Genomic DNA, 12,446 nt, shown 5'->3' with positions numbered 1-12,446 from the left:
GCACCATTACAAAATCCTCATGGGCTCTTTTAATGCACGTCAGTTTACAATCGGGCACAAAGACTATTTGATCTTTTGACATCAGCCAAAGAGACAACAGAGACGAGTAATTAATCCAATTTGCCAAAGTGTTGGATTTGTTTATAATGAACACCTTTTTAGAAGAAACAGGAAATGGACAAGAAGAAGTTCAAAGGCAACACAAGAAAAAATATTCATTGCCTGTACAAGACTATTCAGAAGAAGTTTTACAAAAAGCCTACAATATTCATTGTCAGACTTGTTCAAAAGACACTCAAAACGGGTGGTGATTTCAAGAAGGCGAAATGTGCTTTGGTACGTCATACATGGCTTCCGAGTCATTTAGTGGCAATTTCAGAGACACACTTGCTTGCGGGATTACAAATGCTTGATTATTTACAATGCTCTGCATTTGTAACCAAATTCTTATTTTTATGCACTGATTACAAATTGGACATTTTGGCTGCAGGGAAATGAAAGTCAATACCTCGAAAAGATTTTTGTTGTATAAATCTTAAAATGCACCTATAGGAGGAGAGTTCAGATTTTTGTCAACAATTGGACACATATGAGAAGTCAGATTTTTGTATGAAAACTAATATCAATGGCATATGCCTAATTTTGTCTAATCATGTCAACATGTCACACGCACACAGATTTATAGTGTATATGTATTACGCATGGGACAAGATACAAATCCCATGAGACGAGATTTTTTCAAAATTTTTAAAATTATTATATTATAGACGATCATATATTTTTTTAAATTATTGCTAATTTAAACTTTCCATTTCAAAATAATATATTTTAATTGAGCAGGCTGCAAATAACTATCTAAAGTTTTTCCATATGCTACTGCAATACCAAATTATTCAACTGAGATCTCTCAGAATCATTGAACATGAACAAAAATACTTCCTTTTCCCACACGGCTTCAAGAAATTGTAGCTGAACGCTTTCAAAGTTAAACATGAAAAAAAAAAAAACATGTTTAAAGTGCCAAAAAAAACATTAATGCAAATAGTGACATTCTTACTGCCAAGTGATGTCGCAGGAAAGGTGCACTTTGGAAACAGCAGAAGGCATAGGAATCAGTCGTGATGGCTACTAAGTTCCTAATATGTTACTTCATGGCATCAATGACCTCCACTTTGGTTTTCTTGTAAAGTTTTGGACTACTGCGTGAATAAAGGGATGTCGTGAAGGGATGTCACGGTCAAGGGTGTCAATTAGCGGCCGAAATTTACTTTCTTCCACCGTCAAAAATGGCTTCATATCGAGCGTGATGTACATACCATTACCCTGTGTTGTTTCTGCAGGTCTCGCACTTGGTGGCTCCAGTGACGATGCAAAAGCATTTCTTATTGCTGCTTGCTTGTTCGGAGGGAATTTTGAAGAGCTGGCTTGTAAACGGTTCTGGTGATAGTCGTGGTAGGTGATAGTAGCCTTTGCATATAGTTCGCGGTTTTTTTTTTTTTTTTTGGGGGGGGGGGTTACAAACTGTCTTTGTCTTATTATTGAATGTGTTACCATCCTTTTCCTCGATTGGAAAACCAAAAAGTTGTCATGCAGATGATTTAAAAGTAGCTGGACTATTGTGTATTTCTCTCGTGTACTCCATTGAGTTTCTTCTCCCTTTCAATTAATGTCGGATTACAAAGAACGGTGAGATGCCTACCGCCACCTACTGTGGGAGTGTAGCACGCAAGCCTATATCCATCAGCCTAGTTGCCCTCCATTGCACTTCTGGCTCAATAAACCAACTAAAAAAGTGTCAAGGAAATGAATCTCGTGGCTTGCGTATGCAAAATATTTTGTGTATATATATATATATATATATATATATATATATATATATATATATATATATATATATATATATATGTGTATGTATATACATGTATGTATATGTATATACCCCCTTCCTGGGTTTACATATTTATCACTTGTAAATGTTTCTTTCATCAAACCAATAATATCACATTGAGACAGCCTGAAGATAAATAAAATGCAGTTTCTAAAGGATGATTTCATTTACATTTTTTTTCAATATCCACTCGCGCCATAGGTTAGCTCAAATGTCAGTATAAATACTGATTCAATGCACCAAATGGCAATTACTCGTCTGTGAGCATATTGTAGGGTATATGTGGAAACATTTCATGATTTGCTTAAAAAAAAACAAAGATCTAGTCATAGCATATTGTCAACAGATAGGAAGGGTTTGTGTACTTTTTTGAATGTTTGGGAATGCATACAGTATTTGGCATATTTGAGTATTATCAACTATTAAGCAAAGTTAGACGCTGTACTGGATGAAGTTACAAGAAGACCTCCTTTATCAGCTTAGCACTAAACAATTCAGTATGACGAACATGACATGGATGGAAAAGTAAAGGGGTCCTGGAGGTTAAATCAAAAATGAAAACGTTTCCATTGACATGACTACATTTGTACTTTGGTATGCCATGACCATATTCAAAAAGTCAATATGAATACAATTCAGCTCGCCTATGGTGAGGCTCAGTTCGAGAGGGTATGATGCACTTATTTAGTTGTCATTTTAATTACATTTAAAAGAACTTGTCAATACTGTTATAATGTCATTTCATTCTAAGATTGATCCTTCTAATAGAAGACAATTTGATGTATGTACATATATATCAATATACAGTATTTAATTTCAGTTTTCACACAATCTTCATAAACAAACATAAATGTGATTTTCCTGTTCAAATTGTTTTTTGTTACTCATGAAGTAACATTGGAAATTTGAACTTTGGTTGATACACAACAACATATCCTTTCAATACATGCATTGCAATATTTGAAAGAAATCTCTCTGAGATTATCTCATTTTTCATCAACAATGTTTCTGATGCAGAACCAGTATGTTTTGGGGCTATGAAAAATAATTGCTCACATGACCTGGACTTAAATGAAATTGTGATGCATAGCTAGCATAATGTCTAACAGAGGGTCACAGATGGATCATAGATAGTGTCATCCTTGTATCGTAAAAGAATAACGGAACTGTTCTGCAGCTCATAACTTTGTTCAGCTAAACGTAAAGAAAAAAAAATGGAGCTACATGTTTTCATTGGTCAGCAATGTGTGGCAGTAGAGTATGTGTATGTGTTTGAGTGTGTGTCTGTTTCTCTCTCAGCATTGACAAAATAATAGGGCCCTACTTTGTGTATTTTTACAAGGCCCATAATTCATTGTAAATGTGCCTGCTTGCAAACACGCTCCGTTCTTTGCCTGCAAGTCTTCTGTATTAGCGAAGACAATAGCCAGAGGAAGAGAGCGAGGGAGTGGTGCATCAGGAGCAAGAGAGGATACGGGAATACGCTGCACTGTTAATTGTTTTCCAAAAAAAGGCTACGAAGGTCTCTCTGTTTGAACTGAATGTCACCTCATGTAAATCAAGGCCCCGGTGCAGTAGAAGCTAACAACTGGGATAATTAGCGTGGCTCACCCCCGCGTCACATGCAGGAATAGACAAAGACGCCAGTAAGAATGTTCAAAAGCGGGAAGACTCCACGTGTGATTTAAAAAAAAAAAAGTCTTGAGTGGGAGGACCAAAGAAAAACACATCGTCAAGAAGGGCAAAGAGCTAAAGAAAGTCAAGGAGAGACACCCGGGTGGTAGTCAGCGAGGAGAACACAAGGAGGAGCGAAGACTTCTCTCAGGAGGTCAAGCCACTCAGCCAACAAACAAACAACTGCAGACGCTCAAGGGCTGAGGCAGTGTAAAACAACAAAGTGTCTGTAGATTGCCTACGCCTTACTTTGTCTCCCCCTTCAGTTACATAAACACAAACAAAGGCCTTTAATTTTGAGCTTGGCTTTTTGAAGTGAAACAGTGACATGCACTAGGTCTCATTTGTCGATTATTAATGCAAAATAATAAAAAGAAAGAATATATTAGGAGAGAAGATATATATGCACTCCTTTGATGAACGCTGCTGCTGACCGTAATTGTCGGAGAGTTGATGCGCTTGCTTTAGGTTTTAATTATGTCCCTTGAAGAATTGTTTTGTATTGTAGTCAAGCTCAATGTCTTAAAACTCAGACAAGGTTAGAGATAATTATTTTTTTTCTCAAGGTGTATAGAGATGACAAATCTCAGATCTTACAAAAGATCTGTCCAGTAGTCATGAATTCCACTGCCCCAATACTACTGACACTCAACATATACAGTGATACTTCTACTTCCGAAATTAATTCATTCCAGAAGTAATTTCGTAATGTGAATATTTCGCAAGTGGAGACACTTTTTCTGTGTAAATAGACTAGTCCGTTCTAAGCCCCCCAAAATCCTCCTAAACCCTTTAAATGAATATTCTTAAATTATATATATATATATATATATATATATATATATATATATATATATATATATATATATATATATATATATATATATATATATAAATATATAGAAATTATTTATATTAGTTGTAGCAGTTGACAGTATGAATGCAATTCACTTGTTTGCCTTGAAATGTTGCTGGTGTGATGGTGAAGAGTGTAGAGAGAGGCACCTTTTTAGGACATTTAATGTGTACATTTTTTATTTTATTTTATTTTATTTCCAGTGATCGATCCTGGAATCATTCACAAGTAGCAATAATATATTATTTTTAATTATTATGACCATGTAAGGTTGCTTATTACTAATGCAAAGAGCTTCCTGTGTGATTTCATCGCTAAAGTGCTAACGACATGTTAACAACGCTAATGTCAGATATGACAGCCAAAAGTGGTAGGTACAACATATGTATTTTCATGTGAATGTTTACAATAGCTAATGTCAATTTTATGTTTGTTAGTTGTAAAGTAAATTGTTAGTGGCAAGTGCTAATGAAACAAGTAAAGATGAAAAGTCAAAGACCTCAGTAGACATCAATGAAAAAAAACTATTGTCTCGTTTGTGGGGAAAGCCATCATATTAATCCATTATAAAATACAATGAAGCCCCATTTCTATATATAAACCCAATGAAATTACTGTTACAAGGAACTCAATCAATCAATCAATCAATCATTGATTGATTGATTGGTTACAAGGAACTTAAAAAAAAAAAGAGCTGTTCAGGGTCTTTGCATGAATCGATAATGATTTGAATCGAGATTTGAGTGGACCAGGAACAGTTATCTCGCTAATGTGAATTAAATGAGACTCTGCTGTACAGACAGTAAAGCCCATTTGGCATTATATCGCTTTCATTATTTTGCTACCGGCCCGCATCTGTCACAGCAACAAATGAAGGGATTTAACCCTGTAAAAACAGCTACATGCAGGTAGCTACGTAGAAATGATGCAGCTGGTCCCACTCACTGAGGATTTATTTACTACTCCAACACTAACCTTCCCCAAATGGTTTGGTTTGAGAAAAACTCCTCTGGTGTTTGAAAAAAAAAAGTACAGTACTTGCGTACTCGCTGGTTAAGAGGGATGTGTTTTCAAAAATTGTGAACATGTGGTTTTGTAGACGCTACAAAACCACATGTTCACAATTTTTGAGCACTGTGGAGATAAAACTGGATTTTTTTTCTTTTGTTGTTATGACACCTTTTTACAAGCCCACACGAATAGTTATTCAATTATACTCAGAAATTATGAATTGTTTTAAAAAGGAATCCGGAATTGGGATTTATAAGGGCAATTGTGAGCTATGCAGTTCATGCTGGAAGACCATCAAGTTTTGCTGAATTAAATAACTTTTGCAAGAAAGACTGGGCCAAAATAGCTTCACAAATATGTATTTTGAAGACTCATTGCCAGGACTGAAAACATTTGATTTGTTCCTGCTAGGAGTGGCCCAACCAAGTCGTTTTTCACACAGGAACTGGTAATATTGACAAAATCAACATTTGAAAGTTGCTTGCGTCATCTTTGTGTGATCTTTACACTTGCTTAATAATCTTAAACATAAACATGTGCAAACTATACATAGAAGAATTGAAGGAGAGGACAAATACTTTTTTCACAGCACTGTTGAGCCCCCCTCCACTCCTAGCATCAACCCCTCCCCACGCAGTGCGGGTCTTCCTTCCATTGTGGCGTGTGAAACTGAGAGCGACGCTTACATCGCCTGGCCAGTGATCCATTCTTCCTGAGCAGATTGATGAAAAACAATCAACAGACTATACATTGCGTTTGGGCACAGCGGGTCAACAGACCACTCATCCTGGACACCTGGTCTTACATCCTGGGCTACGGCCGCCACTGAGGTAACCTTCCCTAGAAAAGCGGCTGAGATGGAGACGGCTCAGAAGGAAGTGAGACGCCAGCTTGGGGGGTATCGAGCTGGCATGAGGCTTACTGTCTGTGTTCTCGCTTAGCAGGAGTAAACAATGCATCGTTGGGCCTGAGATCAGTGTGTGTGTCTGTATGTGTGTGTGTGAGAGACAGAAGGCTGGGATCAGGGAGCGCACGCTGCTCAATGACACACTGCTGCTGACTCTTTTCTATTACAGGCACAAACAGACAGCCGTGTAACACATTGGCTATGAGAGCGCACTTAAGCTGCGCTCTGACTGTCCACAGGCATCAGCAGTGAGAAAACAAAGCCTTACTCCTGCCACACACATACACACGCACACACACAGACAAATATACCATCACACTGAGAGGCACACGCTTGTGCTCTTCACGCCTCATTTGAAAAGCAAATTGAGCGCATCTTCTAGGGCATGGACTAAGTCCTGGAAAATGTTACTCTTTCATCACTCGCAGCACACAGTCAAATAGACACACACTCACGCACACACATACACACATACATACAAGGCCTTTTGTACAGTAAATCTATCTTTATTCTATTTACCTCCCCTTCTATCTCTAGCTCCCCGGCCTGCAATTTCAGCACCAAAAATGTCTTTCAAAAAAGTAGGACGCTACTCATTTGGAGCAGTTCTGGCTGGCCAAACCCTGTCATTCAGGGACAGAACAAACACTGGCACCAAGGCAGAGGGGAAGACCAAGGAGAGAGCCAGGTCAAGGAGGGAAAGTAAACAATAATGACGAAGCAGTTTGGCAGAAAAGTAAGCTACTTACTAGCCATTTTCTGTGTTATGACATTTGTAAATTGCCTTTTATGAGGGCTAATAAAGTGTTTGTTACCTGCGTTTAGCTGCAGGGCATTAGTTTTACAACCTACAAAGTGTGATAGCATCTCACTTTTTTTTGGGTGGGGGGGTTAAAACACAGCAAGGAAATGCAATCACGTTTTTATTCCTAGTTTACACATATAGTTAAGAATTCAAACTAAACACCACAATTGTTTCCTTCCCCTAAAGCAGCTCTTGAAATTGAGGTTTCATATTTGGAAAAACTAAACCAACGCATGAATGCTGTCCCCCCCCCTCTTTGTAAGTGAAAGCGCAGCAGTTGTTGGGGGTTACAGTGCTGCAGTGGGAGAAAAAAAAGGCAGCCCTGTTTTAGAGGCTCCTCGACCTCCAAACTCTCTGCTGTCAATCATCCCAGCCATCCATCCCCTGGGGCCGCGCTTGCTTCCAACCCTGAGGGGGGAAACCACTGCAGGGAAGAAAGAACACAGCCAAACAGATGCAGGCAACTGCAGGTCAAAATGTATTTGTGTATGTGTGTGTGTTTATAGTCATGGCTGTGAATTCTTGTCTCAATACATATTTGGGAATGAGTTTATCTGAGCATGAGAGCTTTGTGTATACATTAGTCTTCTTATAAGCGCGGCCAGCTCCTGAGGGAGGGGACTTCTGCATATCGATGAGACAGTACAAGTCAGCCTCTATGGCCCTATGCCCTACACAACTTCAAGTTGCTTGAAGCCAACCCACCAAATGTCTATTTCAGTTGACCCCAAACCTGCAAAAAGTAAAATGGAAAGCCAGCCAAAGTCAAGCACAAAAATAGCGACAGCACTGGCACTGATTTCCTCAAAAGTGCAGAAAAGCTAGCTTGCGCCAGTTTGAGTAAAAATACAAAATAATGAAATCGTGTCGCTGTCATGGTTGAGGTAAGCTACACAGGGTATGACAGCTGTATGTACAATAAGTATGTTTTCACCTTCTTGCTGACACAGTCATGGATATGAAAGTGAAACTAAGCTACAGGAACGGAAGGTGCTGCCAGTAAACCACATTAGCATCAAATGCAAATTAGAAGCGGGCTAATGGCTGGACAGGTGCAGACTGGGCCTCTAAATGACACAAATTCGCAAGCGTGTGCGCTCAAAAACACACACGCGCGCGGACACACAAATGAGACGGATGAATTAAACATGGGTGGGCTCGGCTTGGGGGTTGGCAGAGCTGACATAAAGTCAATGAAATACATTATTCACCAGCGCACGTTAGCTCAGCCGAGGCAACACATGAACTCTCACCTCAGGAAGTGCATCCAAACACAACAACCAAAACAATGAGGGGGTTCCCCACTAAAGAGAAACAATTAGCAGGAGAGTGACAAACAAGCGTCAGAATGCGCAAGCTTGCAAAACAACATTTTCAAAACATGTTTGACTCCCCAGAGTATTTGCTCCTCACGCGCACGTCTCAGAGAGACTTCTCATCGCGAAGCGGCAAAGAGGTGATCAAAAATCTGGTGTTAGCCATTCGGCTCCAATAGCAGAACAGGAAACCGCCATGACATCATCCTCCCCGGGAGGAGAACTTCCTGCCCGACATTCTTCACTCAAGACACACACACACTCGCCAGGAAATGGCCTCTATCACTGCACACACTCCCAGGGAAACAACCGACATCAACGCCGATACACAAGCACAGACGCGCATGCAAGGAAATGGGCCACATCAACAGCGGGCCGCAGGAGTGTGCACAAACACAAACAGCCATGAGCACACACTTGAAAACAGCAATTAACCTGGAATAACATTGCCTGTGCATGTAAACACAGCAACCTCATAACACACTCCAAAACACAGCCACTGGAAAGGTAAGTGTTGGCGGAGGGGGGTCAATGAATATATGCGGGGGTGTCCTATGGATCCTTATCCGTGGCCACAGAGGGGAACCCTGTCTGGGGGGTCTCTCTGCGTAAAGCCCTTGGGAACTGGACAAGCAAAAAAAAAAAAAAGGGCCCACAGGACACAGGTGGCATGAGGCAGCAGAGAACACATGGACTTGTGGGCACATTGCAAGGCCAAAGCCAGCAGAGGCATGGCCTACTAGAGTGCAATCAAAGCTCTTCCCAAAGAACAGGAAATGGATTGACAGAAGCTATGCAAAGAGATAGCAAAGGTTTCCACGGGTGAGAGAGAGATATGTTCATGATGTGAGGCCCATCCAGGCAAAGCACGGAGTGACTGGCAGTGTCTGCATACGATTAACCCCGTGCTAAGCAGGAGTGATGAGGAGAGCTGAAAGTGGAGGTGAAGGGGTTAAGGGCTCCCCCTCATATTATCCTGTTTCTGTAAGAGGCTAAAGTGGACCACATGTTTCCCCGGGGAAGACATAGAGAGGTGCACAGGAGCATCTCACCTTCCCCTGACACACATTTCCCAAGGTAAACCATTGAATTCCCCCCAAAGGTGATGGCCTTCTTCACGATAAAACTACAAGAAACTTCAACTAATCCAAAGTAATACAAAGTAAAGATTGAAGGCATCTCCAACTTTTCAACAAATGCCTCTTCATAAATATTTTTGACTGACAAACTTTTTAGAAAGTACAGTAAGTATTCCCACCTATGGACCTCTGTCAAATGGAAATTTCTGAAACCGGAAAAAATAAAAACATCTACATTAAATTATCTATGACTATATTACATTAACAATGAATCCCAGAAAGCTACACGGAAGCCCGCAGTAGCACAAACGTATAAAGTTCCAGCTCGATTTGTAAGTTTGCATGAACAAATGAACATACTTTCAGACTAAATGTTATAAAAGGCAATTTTTCGCACAGGGCATTGATTTTGTATGTGGCCTACATTATACTGTTTGATAATTAAGTGTATTTCTTTACCATAAGGTGTACTAAAAAAAAAAAAAAAACATAATTCATCCACAGGCGGAACTGTTGTTATGAATACTGGTTTCCCACGAGACCAATTTAATTGGAGGCTCCTAGTGAGAGTCACTTGCAACAGTTTTGCGTTTTAATGTCAGTAAAACGCATGTTTTGGCTCATTCGTTCATTCATCCAGGGTAGGCTCTAGCGACCCATGACCCTTGTGAGGATATGCGCTCAAGAGGATGAATAGATTAATTTTGTGGCCAGCTGGCACTGAACGACTTCATGAAAGGGACAAGGCAGCCACATGGTGACAAGTGTGGCTTCAGTAAACAAGACAATTCACCCGTGTAGCAAAATTATCACCACAAAACACATATTTAATAAGAAATTAATTTGCCAATATGCCAAATGTTTTTTATATTCATGTATTTAACTGTGGAGAGGGGAAGGAATACCATGACATGTGACTTTGAATTTAAATACCTTCCTATTTACTTTCACTTTTGGAAAAGTAAGGTCCATAACACCAGTCTACAAATGCTTACATACTCGCAAAAATACTATCTAAATAGGGCTAAAAAGTAATACAGTTTCACTTATTTACTGTGATGAACGTTAATGAAGGTTAATGTGCCATATAACTCCACTTATGGTCCCAAATATGCAGTAGTACATTTTCTCATATTTTGAATGATTTTATAATTATGTCACATAATTATGCACATAATGATTAATGTTCAGCATTTTTCCCTTAAAACCCTGCACAAAAAGAGCCATGTTTTTAACACTTATCCTCCAAGTAAGTTTGAACGTACTTGCAAATATGTCCTTACGTACTTGCAAACACATTTAAAGGGGTTTTCAAGTCAAAAACTCCACATTGGCAGCTCCGAGCTTCAGTATGTAGACACTGAAACATCCAAACAAATTGTCTCATGAACAAGAGCTACTCAGAGAATGTCTCTGCATAAGAATACTGTATCCAGAGTGCTGTGAAATGCACAGTGTACTGATTTGTTCTCCTAACAATCAAATAAGTTTCTCATTAGCTGCCTTTATTTTTCCTCATTCCTGCGGTTTTGCTGCCGTGGCCTGTTTCTCCAATCTTAACGAGAGAGAGCTAATTAGGCAATAAGACCCATTACTCTTCCAGAAGAGTTTGAGCTAGCCCAGCTAATTAGGGCTGTAAAATCTAATCATCTCTGCGAAACAGCAGCGGGCTAACGAGCCCTTATTTAACGAACTAAATAACTTCAAGGGTGGAGAGGGGCTGCCGATGGTATTTCTTTATGAATTTGAAGGAGGGGGGTTCATGTTAATTGAGTCAGCTTTGGCATCACAGTTGTTTGTTTGTTTATGAATCCGTGATTATTACAACTGCCAAGAAGATATAGATGCTAAATGAGCAAACACATAAACCCACCATCTCTTATTCCCCTTCAAATCTTCAGTTTGAGAAACTATCCCCCTGCCCCAAAATCAATCACGCTCCTCTCACCTGACCTATTTTCTGTCCAGGAAGAGTCAAAGAGGAAAGCGGAGATATGGCCGTTGCTTTTCCTCCGCCTGCTCTAATTTTTTGTTGCTTAATGGGGCCCTACACACCTGAGCCGTTGAGCGCCAGGGGAGTAAGCGACACTCGGTGCACGGAAGACAACGCCGCGGCCTTTTTCGCAAGTTGCTCTCAACCCACACCTGAAGGCCGACTTGAGGAGAGGCCGGCATGCAGTTACGCTGATGAGAAATTCAACAAGTACGTTCACACGCAAACCAAAAACCCTTAATAGCAAAATTGATGGGCAGGCGTGTTGTCTAAAGCCATGCGGTTGGGGTGCAGCTGTCTCAGGGAGCACTGAGGTGAGGCCTTCCGCTTCACTGGAGCGGAACCAGGGTGGCGCTCACACACAAACACACACACACACACACACAGGTAAAAGAGTAGCTTTTGACGGAGCAGCAGTGAGAACAGGACAGCTGTGTTCATCAGATAGCACAGGTCACTGCCTCATTAACACACGCACATACTCTTGTACATGTCAAACCCACATAAAAACTCAAGTCGCAAATATGTTTTTTTTCTTTGTTTTTTTTTACCTGGCCAGAATGCAGATCAGAAATTAGAAATAACTTGAATATTTTGTTTTCTTAACGCTGCCAGTATATACTCTGCGCCAGAATAAAATGTAGAAGAGTAATCACTGTGACTCAGTGCCACACAACAGAGGCCAGACTGTAAATCTACAAGCGGGGCTTTTCCTTTTTTGTTTCCTCCTATAAGTGTAAATCAGGCCAACTGTTGCATTAGTCATCGGTAGTTTATGATGACAGGAGGATCGGCGCACACTCTGAGAAAAATGCGCAAGGAGTATGGGCTAAAAACAACAAAGCATGTTGGGTCGGTTAGCATTTATCCACAGTACGCTCACATCCACACATAAGACTTGAGTTGTAACTCTAACT

General features: G+C 40.1%; 1 protein-coding gene across 4 annotated transcripts in view; it reads right to left on the bottom strand.

The window, feature by feature from the left end:
• Nucleotides 1–12,446, bottom strand: part of ebf1a (EBF transcription factor 1a) — a 72,957-nt gene that overhangs the window by 55,087 nt on the left and 5,424 nt on the right. The gene's annotated exons all lie outside the window — the stretch shown is intronic.

The sequence above is a fragment of the Hippichthys cyanospilos genome, chromosome 13 (assembly GCF_059441005.1).
Source record: "Hippichthys cyanospilos isolate Australia breed blue-spotted pipefish chromosome 13, RoL_Hcya_1.0, whole genome shotgun sequence".
NCBI classification, from domain to species: Eukaryota; Metazoa; Chordata; class Actinopteri; order Syngnathiformes; family Syngnathidae; genus Hippichthys; species Hippichthys cyanospilos.
This window is presented reverse-complemented; position numbering and strand designations above follow the sequence as displayed.